Source organism: Embiotoca jacksoni, unplaced genomic scaffold (assembly GCF_022577435.1).
Source record: "Embiotoca jacksoni isolate LCO1_2020_lvr unplaced genomic scaffold, fEmbJac1.0.p SCAF_2, whole genome shotgun sequence".
Classification (NCBI taxonomy): Eukaryota; Metazoa; Chordata; class Actinopteri; family Embiotocidae; genus Embiotoca; species Embiotoca jacksoni.
Window position 1 is genome coordinate 8,147,169 of NW_027185340.1, and position 12,829 is coordinate 8,159,997.

General features: G+C 42.1%; 1 non-coding gene across 1 annotated transcript; it reads right to left on the reverse strand.

Moving 5' to 3' along the window:
- Positions 1-12,611: 12,611 nt before the first annotated feature.
- On the reverse strand, positions 12,612-12,730 carry LOC138201770 (5S ribosomal RNA). The gene has a single exon (XR_011178568.1). It is a non-coding gene; the product is annotated as a 5S ribosomal RNA (ribosomal RNA).
- Positions 12,731-12,829: the final 99 nt, after the last annotated feature.

The window sequence follows — 12,829 nt, forward strand, 5'->3', positions numbered from 1 at the left end:
GCAGAAACACAACACGGTGACTGTGGCTGACTTGTGTAATTCCCGGATGTTTTTTCTGATAACATTAGGGATGTTGAAGAAAGGCTCCAGGTACAAGCGTGTGAAATCTAAAGCTCAAACCGCTCGTCATATATGTGTGAAATATGTGTGATACAGGTGTTTTCACAGGCTCCTCATGACAAAAGGAACAGATATGACTGATGCCAATCGAACCGGGAAAAACGAAGTCTTGAGGTTCAGCACACTGACGTGACAAACTTGCACCTCTCTTCCTTTGTCAAATTCTTCTCCCTCGTTTTTATTTGGTTTCTATTTCTGCTTTAACTTCCATCTCAGCTTTACTTTTAAATTCCCACACTTGAATATTCGGAGTCGGTTTCCCACCATCAGAGTCGACGTTATAAAAAGCAACTTACCGGGAAGCCTCGTGCAACCACACCTGGTAACGCCATTGTCCACCTCGTACTCAACAACGTCTTGCCAGAACCCCCTGGGACGGACACGTCCGTACACACACACACACACACACACACACACACACACACACATGCACAAAACTTGTCTTCCTCCTGTCAACTTAATTTGCCTCGAACATTGAAAATGGACACGCCCTCCTCTAATGAGGACAAATCTCTGCCTTTCTCTCCACTGTCTCTCAGTTTCCCTTTCCTTCCTCCGGTTCTCTCCATCTCCTCACCCCCCCACGCCCTCCAGTCCCTCCAGCTTTTGCTTCCTGCCTTTTGATATTGTAGCCATCTCACTCATGCCACCAATTAGCAACATAATAGAGCAGCAGGCTTCTGCCTGCTGACTGCTGACTGCTTGGACCTCAGAGATCCAACGCTGCTGAAGGGTCGCAGGGCAGATTTAAAGACCAGAGAAGGTGGTATGAAGTTGGCAGGGCCAGACAGGACCAGAGGAAAAGAAAGGCTGTGATCAAATAGTCCCCAAAATGCCCCTTGATTTATTCCTAATTTTTTTTTTCTTTAACTCGGTGCAAACACGATGAATTCTGAGAAATATCTGGTGTGAAGAGAACGTCGACGTGATTCAATTTCTTTATTAAAGGCTTTCCGTGCAAAGTGAACACCCTTGCCAACCTTTTGATTATTAAAGGGACCAAAACAAGCTATTAAATATTGTCATTAGTGGCTCCAATTTCTTCTGTAAGAGGCTAGAAGCTATTGAAGAAGAACCGACCTCATATTGAACACCTAAAACATCTAATCAAGTAGAAAAAAAAGTTATTTCTTTATTCTGTCTTGTCACTTTTGTTTAACGATCTTTATGTTGTTTCTATGTTCAGCATGAGTAAGTCTCACTGTCTAAACTTTGCTCTAAGCAATCTTAACTGGTGGAGAATTGAGGACTCATTTGAAGGTTTTAACTGAACTAATTTTAGTGAACTCAAACAAGCCTTTATTTTGAATTTCTAAAGTTGCATTAAGTTTCTTTAGTAGTTCCATCAATGATCATATAGTTTTGTGTAGCTTAATTCTAAAGTTTAATCTTATTTTAGCAAGCAATTTGTATTTTTTTTGACAGGAGGACACATTTTACTCACCCTATGTAGTCTGAGCAGCTGTATTTCAACAGACTGAGCACATTTGCAAATGTTCCTTCCACTTATGTTAATTTTGGCATCTGATGTTGATTAAGTTTCAGTCTTAAATTTTGATGAAACTTTCAGTCTTAAATTTTGATAAAACTTTCAGTCTTTTTTTATTCATTTTAGTCAGCAAAAATGAACAATATTCTCGTCAGGTTTCATGGGTGGCATTTATTTTGTTGCTGTGGGTAGCTGTAGTCTATTGCCGGGTTAACGGACAACACAGGGCCCATGCTCCTCTGCTTTGCAGCAATTTGCATTAATTAATTAATTTGTTCGTCTTGAACATTATTGTTTGGTTGCAAAACATTTTGCCAAAGTTCTCACCTCCAAATATTACATTTTATCTTTTTTTTTTTTTTTTTTTTTTTTTTTTTGCTGTGATAGACACGTCGTCAAAGATTACCGTTGGTTTCAGATTTCGTTGAATATAAACTTGGGTATCTGCTTGTGAAGAGGATGAAAGGAGTGGATGCGATTGGCTGTAACTGTTCAATCAATAACACGTCGACTTCTAACGTATGTCGTCTGTATGTAAGCTGTGTAACCGTTAACGGTTTCGAGGGTTTTGTTGTGAAATTGTATGCGTTGAGTTTGGATCCCATCATCTCTGAGCCGAGGAGATCTGTTAAATGTAGGTTAATAACCAACGCAGCGAAACAGCTTATTCAGACAAAACACACCTCTGATTGTGTGTCCGTCTCCAGGCCTCATCTCCGTCCCACTGAACTCTCCGGTCTTTTGAATACGTCTGTTGGTGTTTACGTTCGATTTTCACATTCTATCGCGCTACTAAACGTTTTGTTTTTCCTCATGAAAACTGCATCCGCCCGTGTTTATAACACCGAGTATAAAATAATTCATAAACGGTTGGGATTAAAATTGTTTTATATCAGACCGCCTAGCACACATTCACCAGTCTCGGTCTCCAACGGCAGCTAGGGTGTCATTAAAAGGAGGCCATTGTTGCTGATTAATTAATGAGCATTTTTTTTGTTGTTGTTCATGCTAAACTGGGATTAGCATATTCATAAGGGCAGACATCTTTCAGACAGCTTTGAGCGAATCTGGCGGGTCTGTTTTCTCCCTGTGTTCTTGTTTGTGCCCATACATAACCCCGTTTGTTGACCGGAGTCCTACCCCATTAACTCCCATGATCCTCCGTGTCATAGACACGGAGATCGAAAAACGCGAGAGGGGAGAAAGAGGGAGCGAGAAGCAAGACACACACGGCCCCATTTTCACACTTGAGAGAGCACGCCCCCCGGATTACAGACTAAATTGGTCCGGGTTACAAACTGATTACCATGTCGTGTTACATCTTTATTCTCATACATAATAAACAATGAGCGACTATTAAAACGCGATGCGCCGAATGCCCCCCGCTGCCATCCCCACCAGACGAAACAAATCCAAATGAAAACTGAGAAAAATAGCTTAATCACATGCTGTAACAATGTAATTTATTCCTAAACAGAGAACGCAACAAGAAGTTCAAGCTTTTCGTTTGCTTACAGCGGCATTTTTATGTCGTTACAGAACTTCTTAACGCATCTTCAGATTCGATTTGTGTCGGTATGATGTTTGTATTCAATGTTACGCACATATTTCAAATGTTTACTGTAACTGGAGTTGTATAAATAAACAATAAATAAATACATCTAAAGTCTAAGACTGCAATTCCGACATATAGGCTTTTTAAATTAAATTAAATGTCACTGTCAAATAATTTAACAATATGATGAATTATTTTCATTAACATTTACCTTTATTTTTTTAAGTATTGATTTCTGGTTGCTTTATAGTCTCTTTTATTCCAACAGAATAAAAAGTGCTTAGCTTTCAAAATAACGTTAATGAAATGAAAAATGGAATACTGATATACTGTGTTTATAATGCAGATAGGCCTGGAGAAAGATTATGGTTTGGCTTTCAATAATTACTCCTTTAAGTTTACAATCCTTTTTTTTTTTTTTTAATAATGAGCAATATTAATAATAATGTTTGAGGTTATTGAACAGGCAGAAACGCTAGTTTGCCGTGTTGAAGTCCGGTGTTTTCTTGATCCATTCCTCCACCCAGACCTCCTCCCTATCTGGACTATAATGTGGATTTGCAGGATGAGTCTAAAAGTACAGCGAAAAGCATGTTAGCACGTTTTACATCGACGATCGGGGTATGTGGAGGATTCTTTTTCAATAAAATGTATTTACTTGTGTCTTTTTTTTTTTGGTGGTATTTTTAGATGGTAATTAGAGCAGCGCTATGTTCCGGTCCAGTTAATGATGCGGAGAACTTGGCTGCTGGCGGCCTGATGGGACGGTAAAAAGGCCAAGTTTGAGTGACTTGCTTCTTTCCTCCGTCCCATCTCCTCCCCGTCTCTCATCTCATCTGAACGCGGAGCCGCGTTGCCTTATTAGCAACGTCCATCTAACTTCATCTGACCTGTTATTTCAATCTCTGTGCATTACACACTCATGTCAGGATTTACTCAACCGCATTCATACAAGTGCACACAGGGACTCAGACCAGGAAACGTGCACTCTCACACACACACACACACACACACACACTGTGTACACGGGCAGACTGACACACTTCCCTACTCACCAGCAATTTGTTGCTTGTGACATCACATTGTGTGTTAAAGCCGTACTGGCACCGGGCTGCAGCTTCGTTAACTTTCCTCTTTAATGAGCGCTTTAATTGAGCTGTCTACCAGGCCACCTGTCGGCCCGCAGCCTCATTACCATACTAATGGACTGGGATTGTTGCTGCTCTGACAGCTCGGGCTGCACAGCCCTAACAGGAGAGGAGGAGGAGGAGGAGGAGGGAAGGAGGGGAGAGCGAGAGGGAGGCCAAGTAGGGAAAAAGGAGACCGGGGGGCCACACTGGATTTCCAGAGGACAAGAGAGTCAAAAAAAAAAAAAAGAACTGGAAAAGGATTTGGCCACTTTAAATGCTGACAATATGTATTTATCTTATTTTCAACAATAAATGGATCCTCATAATAAAGAACAAACTGCATATCAAAATCCTGATATATCGTATTTGTCCGTGCCATCGAGCCCCACTGTTGAGACAAACCGTTGCATTCGGTGACGCGTTTCTTCGTTACTACGAACACACAGTCTGAAGTTTATGTAGACTCCCAATCACACACACCGTCGTGCTGTCGTATCAATCCGCAGCTCAAAATAGTCCCCAACTAATGCGCTGTTTCCCCCTGTTTGAGTAAAATTTGAAAAAAAAGAATTCAACACAAAATCTAAACGATATATTTGAGACCAACATGGAGCCAGACTGAGTTTAAAGGTCAGGCAATGTTTTTGAGACAAAGAGCTGAAATATGACAGGGTTTTTTTTTCTGTTGTGGTGGGCAGTTATTTGAGTAAAACAAATTTTTTTTTTTTATCTATATTCGACTATTATGAGAATATCTATTCAAAAATGCACTGTTTGCATTACAATTAATAAACAAAACAAAAAAATCTCACTTATTATAAAGCCACAGAGACTTATGTGCTGTGAAAAAACACTTGTGTGCTGCACAAGTATTATAACGACACAATATTTACATTTATACACTTTATAAATCAGGACAATAAGAGTTATGTACCGTACTATACATTTTCAAATAGCATTACCCAAAGAAGTTGAGTTGTGTGAGGATTTCATTGGACATTGTTGGTTTTGAGAAGAAGAATCCAATGACTTTGGTGAGCGTCTAACTTTTCGCCTTTAACTCCAGCGTCGCCGTGATGGTTCATATTTGCGGTTTCAGGTATCGACAGATATCGGATGGATTGCCATGAAATTTAGTTCGGACATTCATTAGGTATAACTTTGGCTATCAATTTCTTTTTAAATTTCATTTAAACAAGGACGTCCAGCATCTAAACAGCATTTGAGAAATAAGGTTGATGCTCTCGGTGTCAGATGCACCATCATAAGATATCAAATATAAAACTGAACAAAATGGCTGAGTCTGTAAAAAGTCATTCATTCCGATGCAGACTTGAACATTAAAATGTTTGTTAATTCAGCCTTCTTCGAAATCATTCTTGAATCGGACAGGATGACCTGCAAAACTGTGCCACAAAATACAAAAAAAAACATCCTGAGAAAAAAAAAGGGGGACGAACTTCCCCTTCTGCGCGAGTTGTGTGTTGCTCACTGCGTTTGATGAGCGCTAATGTGACAGGGGAAAGCTGGCATGAGGTGATCTCCGCACAATGGAGGAAAAAGGCACCACACTGGGCCCCGGCTACTTTGCTCTTTTCCAGGCTCATATAGCAGAGACAACAAGCTGAGTGAAAGTCAGCTTCCAACAGAAGCAACGAAAGACTGATTCAAGTCAAAATGAGTTTTTAATGCGTCCCCGGAAACGCTGCAGGAAGCCGCCGAAGCGAAGTACGCGGTGTTTGATCCGCCCTTTCTTTTTTTTTTTTAAAAGCGGTACGAAATGTACATGGCGACGCCGGAAAGATAAGCTCACGCTGTTGCCGGTTGTCGAACCCGACCGACTTGTCTCTGACATTTCATTTGTTCCTGCGTCTAATTATCCCGCTTAATTTGTTTTGATTTAGGAATTCCAGGGAGTCTATTCCTGGCAGCGTGACGGCATAAAAAAAAAAAAAAAAAAAAAAAAAAACCCACGAAGGGGGACAGAAAAGCTGTAAGAAACTGAATGGGGGGGAAAAAGAAAAAAAAGGGGGGGGGGAGGCCAAACAGGGTGATTACAAGTGAAAGGTGGCCATGGGGATGATGGACAGACTGAGGAGAAGAAGAAGAAGAGGTGGGGGTATTTGGCCGTGGTAGCGAAGCAATATGCATTCAAGGATCCAGTGAATACACCCTCCCCCCCCCCCCACACCTCCCATGCTAATGACGTCCACCATTTAATGTGTCAAATTCACAATTCCCTTTCCTTCGTTCCTTCTTTCTCTTCGTCTCCGTCGGGGCTAATTGCTCCGACGCCTTCTTTTTTTTTTTTTGACAGAGAGGCTGTTGGTCTGAATTAAAGCCCATATTGTGCAGTGCGTGCCCAACCTGCAACTCCTAAAAGCAACCGTACAAGCAAGCGCGCCCCCCCCCACACACACACACACACACAGTGCTGAGCAAACAACTGGACCTCCAGGTCCACCTTAAATGGAAAAAATGATGTGTCAGTGTGGTTCTGTCCACATTCGACTTCATCTAAATGCTCTCTCTTATTTTCTCCCGTTTGGGTGGGTATGCTGTAAAATTTGCAACATAATTTGGAGGCGAGAGTGAGGTTTAAAACTGTTAAAATGAGGTACCGCCGCAGGTTAAATCGTTTTTGTAGCGTCAGATATTCAGTGACCCGAATATAGACTTCTTCAATCGTTCCCTCCGGCAAGAGTCTGATATTTATCTGGACTAAAACCTCACTTCACAAGAACTGTTCCTTCCCGACTGCAGCTGATCTCATTAACAAAGGTCCGGGACCCCCGCTGACATATCTATCCCACTTATAAAATCCACAACGTGAAATCTATTATCTTGTATCGTTATAAAGCCTCGAGATCGGATATCGGCCGGCGCCGTCTCGCTAGTTCGGCGTGGTTTGGAGCAGGAAGTGACCATATTTGGAAGAGCTGGGGGGAGATCTGACTGATCTGATTGGAAACCTGACAAACACTACGTCCCGCCCACCGATAGCTATAACCTGACAGCACCACAGGCCTGTCAATCAAACCGACACGGCCCCCCCCCCCTAAAAACACATCTTTTTGAGCCTTATTTTCTAATGAATGAGTTTAGTTGTTTTGTTAATTAGGGCCCGAGCCCCGAATGGTGCGAAAGCCCTCTTGAAATTCAAGCAATTACTCTACCCTATTATTATTTTTCTCGTCATTTAAGTTTAAGCGCCTTTTTGGCGGCTTTACCACACTCAAAAACTCATGAATCTTGGAACACGCGCCAGTCGTGGCGAAAATTGACGTATTGCAGTGGTTTCGTGAGTGGCTCACTAGCGCCCCCTAAACTGCAGCCCCGGCACCGAGTTTCACTTACATGCACGAAATTCAGTGGACACGTGTATCACACCTAGATCTACAGAAAAGTCTCCTTGTTTTTTATTCTGATTACTGCGGCCGTGGACTTGGCCTCCCAGCGCCATGGGGTGTGCAGACTCTGTTTCACGTGTTATTGTCCTGCTGTTTCCCTTTTAACTCGCACAACAGAAGCCCCCCCCCCACACACACACACCCCACCATGACCAAGCACTAGAAGAGCTAGCAGCCCCTTCCTGATTCTAACAAGGTGTCCAGTGAATGTGTGTGTGTGTGTGTGTGTGTGTTTCAGAGGGTGAGGGTGGTCAAAAGGTAGGGTCACGGTTTGTGTGTGTGTGTGTGTGTGTGTGTGGGGGGGGGGGGGGGGGGGGGATGGATTTCTTCAGGAAGAGGCCACATTTTCTTTGCTTCACATTACCGCAGAGCAGTTTGAGCCCTGCTGACCACCTGCCTTTTGATCAGTGGGCCGAACCCAACACACGCAACACAAGAGGCTTCAATGGCTGCAATTTGTGGGAGGGACCGTTTCTAATGACCCTGTTAAAAATGTGTAGAAATTTAACATGTGTGCGTGTGCATGTGTTGTTTGTGTGTGTGTGTGTGTGTGTGTGTGTGGAGGGGGGGGGGGGGGGAAGAGCCGTACTAGTATCACTCTGAGGACCAAGGGAGGACATTTTCTGCCAATGAAAACGATTTTCAAAAGCTAGATTTTTCATAAGTGCTAATAAATTGAGGACATTTTGCGTGTACCCAACTATGTGCTTCACGTGAGCTCTCGTATTCGCATGGATGAATTAAAGTTTCAGCCTCATATTCAAAAATATTTTTACAAAGAACTTTTTTTTTTTTTCGAAAATGAGGGCACTCTTGATTCAATCACGGCTTTCACCTCATAAGTTACATTGTCATGTGAAGCGTTTCATGTTATAACGGCAAACATCAAGTTATAATAAAAAGCATTTTATGTCATCATAATAATAATAATTTTGCATGTTATAACGATAAATAGAAATAAACATTATTGTATTTGTATGTCGTCAAAATATTTGGCTATAACTTCACTATACACACACAAATATACACTTTTTCTGGTGTGGCAGCAATATGCATGTAAAACGAGATCTAAGTTTGGGTTCGGGTTGATGTTATGTCAGTGAAGAAGTCCTAACTTGTTGGCGTGAATGTGTTGAGAGGAAAACAAAATTACAGGATGCTTTTATACTTTATACCTGCTGCACAGATGTGAACCAGTTCATTTTGGGCTAAAAAACAAAACAGAGCTCTTCCTTCTGCTGTATACACCTCCCGATCTGTGTTTCTGCCACTCAGACAAATAGTGTTAATGTCATAATGGGGTCCAAATGGTGGGTGAATGTACAGGGAGGAAAAACATTTTGGAATCCAGCCATTCAGTGCACCGTGCCAACAGTTTTCACTTCAAGTAGAAAAGCCGGGAACAAAATGGTCGGACCGAAACACAGCAGTGTGTGCAGGCTAATTACATGTTATTCTAATGCCGTTATAAAGTATCTGACCGCGCTGCACCATCTGGAAATTGTACTAAAAGTGCAGCATTTGAGTAGTTTTCCCACCACTGTCTTGCGTCTTTGCTTGTAACTTTTAAGGGGTGTTTTCTACTCCTAAAAAAAAAAATGCACCTTCATGAGGACACTCCTACAATTTAGTCATCACCTTTACCCGCCTTAAACCTGCGAGGTTTGCCTTGTAAAACTGTACAAATACAGCAATTCCCCTTCAAGAACAAAACGTTGTTGCAGATCCCCCACATTTTTTGGAGGTTGTTTTGCGCCATCAGACACCAAGAGACAAAAAGAAAATATTCTGCAACAGAAATACAGTGGTCAATGCCTGTCTTTGTTCAATCGTACCAGGAAAAGAAAGATGCAAAAGTCAGGGATGGGTGATGGAATAAAACGCATGACGGTCCATTTAGAAGTGCAACAAAGGATGCTGTTCTGGAGAGAAGACTTGCTGACTGACTGCAGTTTGGAGTTTGAAAATCTCCCCCAGCAACAACTGCGCTGTATGAACTTTAAAGCCAAAACATCTATATCAAACCAACAAAACAAAATCAACATTAACAACATCACTTATTTCAATGGAAATTAATTCACATTAAAGCTTCTTGCGTTTGACAAGACTTTGTTTTCACTCAGAACAAAGACAGGCCTTTGGGTTTGGATCTATTTTGTTTTATCCAACAGAAAATGTTGCAGTAAATTCCTCATATTTACCACTCGACCCCGTCCTGCAGCATGTTTCGGGTCAGCTTTGGCCTGATTTGCATACCTCGACTAAAAATTAGTAACTTCTTATGTAAACATGGTTAAAAAGACTAATTAGATTAAATAATAAGCATAAATTACTTCGTTCAATATATTGCATTAAATACAGACAATATCATTATCTGATCTTTCAGGTTCAGGAAATTAATAAGCAACATTCACAAAATGTGAAAGTGATTTTCCCTTAAAGAGAGAATGAGGTCAAATGAGAAGTGCCAAGATATTATATCTAAGTCTCTTCTTTTATTTACTTAAATTGATATTGTAAAAAAAAAAAAAAAAAAAAACGTAGCTATTGATTTTTTGTAATTCTCTGTTCAAACATTGCATGCATTGCAGCCCTGTGGTTCCCTCTACTGACCAGCTGCCGGTGGTGCAGCCAAAGCGTGTGGTCCTCATCATACATGTCTGCTCGCCTTCTTGTGTGGGTGTGGGTGCGTGTGAAAACCTCATGCTCCCTGCATGCCTTTCCCTTTCTCCGGCGTGCTCTTGACTCGACGCTGCCTCGGGGGCCCTAATCCCCTGATCAGCATGCCGGGGGAGCACAGAGGGGGACGGACTGGACCGGCAGAGGGCCGGGGGGGGATGGGAGGGGTGGGAGGAGGGGGCAGGCGGACAGGGGGACAGGGTCGACCCCGAGGTGACGCCTGGCTCCAGCCATTTTCTCAGATTGTCTCAGCCACTTGTGCGACCTCAGCTTATTGTTGACCGAGGGGTGGAGGTGGGGGCGCCCCCACCCTCCCGCTCCCCATCCATCCTCCTACCGTGACCCCTTCTTTCACAGAGGTGAGATACGGTGAAGAAACCGTACATTCAGAAGAAAAATATATATATATATATGTATATAATATATATGTACATTTTGACACCTGGACGACGGACAGATCTGCGGAAAGACAGAATTTATTTGCAAATGAGGGTAATGAAATAACTTGAATTCCACTTCCCTGGTTCGACGGTTCAGGTTCAAGACAAACGTAGACAAAGGCCGGGGTGAATAGAGTGACTCGAGAGAGACCAGGGCATTGAGGGGAGTTACTTGGCACACAAACAATTAGCACTCGTCCCCACATAGCTCTCGGTGGCCCCAAATCCCTGCATTTGTCCAGACAAATTGACTGGACCCATAGGTCTTGTTTGTCTTAGAGCCGCTGGTCTGCTGGAGAGGGCTTGAGGACAGCGGGGCGGGGCGGGGGGCCTCCAACGGGCACGGCTCATGGGAACAGAGCGGATAGCGTGTTCGGGTCAGAACGAGCCTCCCACCAACGTTTTAAAAAAACATATTGATGTGAATTCACCCCGAGATCGCTCAAATCATCCCACATCACAAGGTCGGAAACTTGGCAAGTTATGGGATGAGGAAAATGTTGAGCTTTATCCGGCGGGAGAGGAGACGCCACAATGAACTACGCAAGACATGGCGATAAGAGTCGAGCAAGAACATGCTTGAATCCGACCCAAGAACTGGATATGAAAGTGGAACGTAGCTTCTGGATCGGAAAAGTGAGGCCGTTGCAAAACTTGATTAATAAATAACAACAAAGAGCTGGAAAAAAAAAAAAGAAAAAAGATGCACAACCTGAAAATGTTTACAATCTAATGAGGCTGTACGAAAGCCCTCAAAAATAAAATCCCCGTGATGGTTACATGTCCACATGGCAGGGTCTCAACACTGAAGCTGCTTCTGATTGCGAGGTGACACCTTTGTTGGCTGAAATGAGGCGAATGGGAAGTAAAACTTGTAAAGCGCTTTGTAAACCACAAAAAGAAATTCAACAAAAAAAAACAACTGAGTAGTATGATCTTCATGAAGGAAGGGTTTGTTGCAGGGAGTTTGTACTCGAATGCATTCTTTTTTTAGTCAAGAATAGCACTTTTTCAACATTTAAATGAAAAACTTGAATCACCATTCAACATTATGCTGGCCGGGATTTTAAAATGTGTTCGGTTAAACGAAGCTAAGATTCTTCAGAGTTGATTGATATAAACCATTTCACCATACGATCATTACCGTGTGGAGGAGTCAGCAAAGTTCCAGTAGATCCTATCCAGTAAAAGTATTAAGTTAAAAAAAAAATATATATATGTATTCATAACACACGATCTGCTGTCGCATCGTTTGAAAACACCCAGCTTATGTCCATAATTGTCTACTATTTTTGATCCCAGTCAGCATCCTTAGCCTACCAGTAGGAGCATCGAGGCATTTATACTTCTCCTGTTTGAATCTTCTTTTTCTACAGAGAAACTTCAAGGTGCATTACCGCCACCTACCGGACTGGAGCAGAAGCTCGGCAGGAAGAAAATCTGAAGCATGAGGTCAGACTTCATGCTGTGTTCCCATTATGATTTCCAGCTAGTCATTTGCCATCAGATTTGTTTGTAAAAAAATAAAAGATTCAGATAAAAATAAAAGAAATAAAAATCCCTCCACTCCAGTGTGTTCAAACTTCTATAGCTTCTATTCATTCGGCCCTGTTTTGTTTTATGAATTATGTGTGACTTGGCGGTAGGGTCCTGATAGGACACAATTATTAAAAAAAAATAAATAAATAAATAAATACAATCTTCCTACCGTACTTGTTGGCAGCCGTGTTTTGTCAAAGCTCTTCCTCTTGGAAAGATTCAGCAGCGCCCCCTGCTGACGAAATAAAATGCTTACAGCACCTGGTATTCCCAGGCGGTCTCCCATCCAAGTACTAACCAGGCCCGACCCTGCTTAGCTTCCGAGATCAGACGAGATCGGGCGTGTTCAGAGTGGTATGGCCGTAAGCGAAAGACTAGGGCTGTAATGACATTTTTAAAGACGCTAAAACACCAACAATGTTTTTTTTTTTTTTTTCTGTACCTCGAGATACTGTATATTTATTATT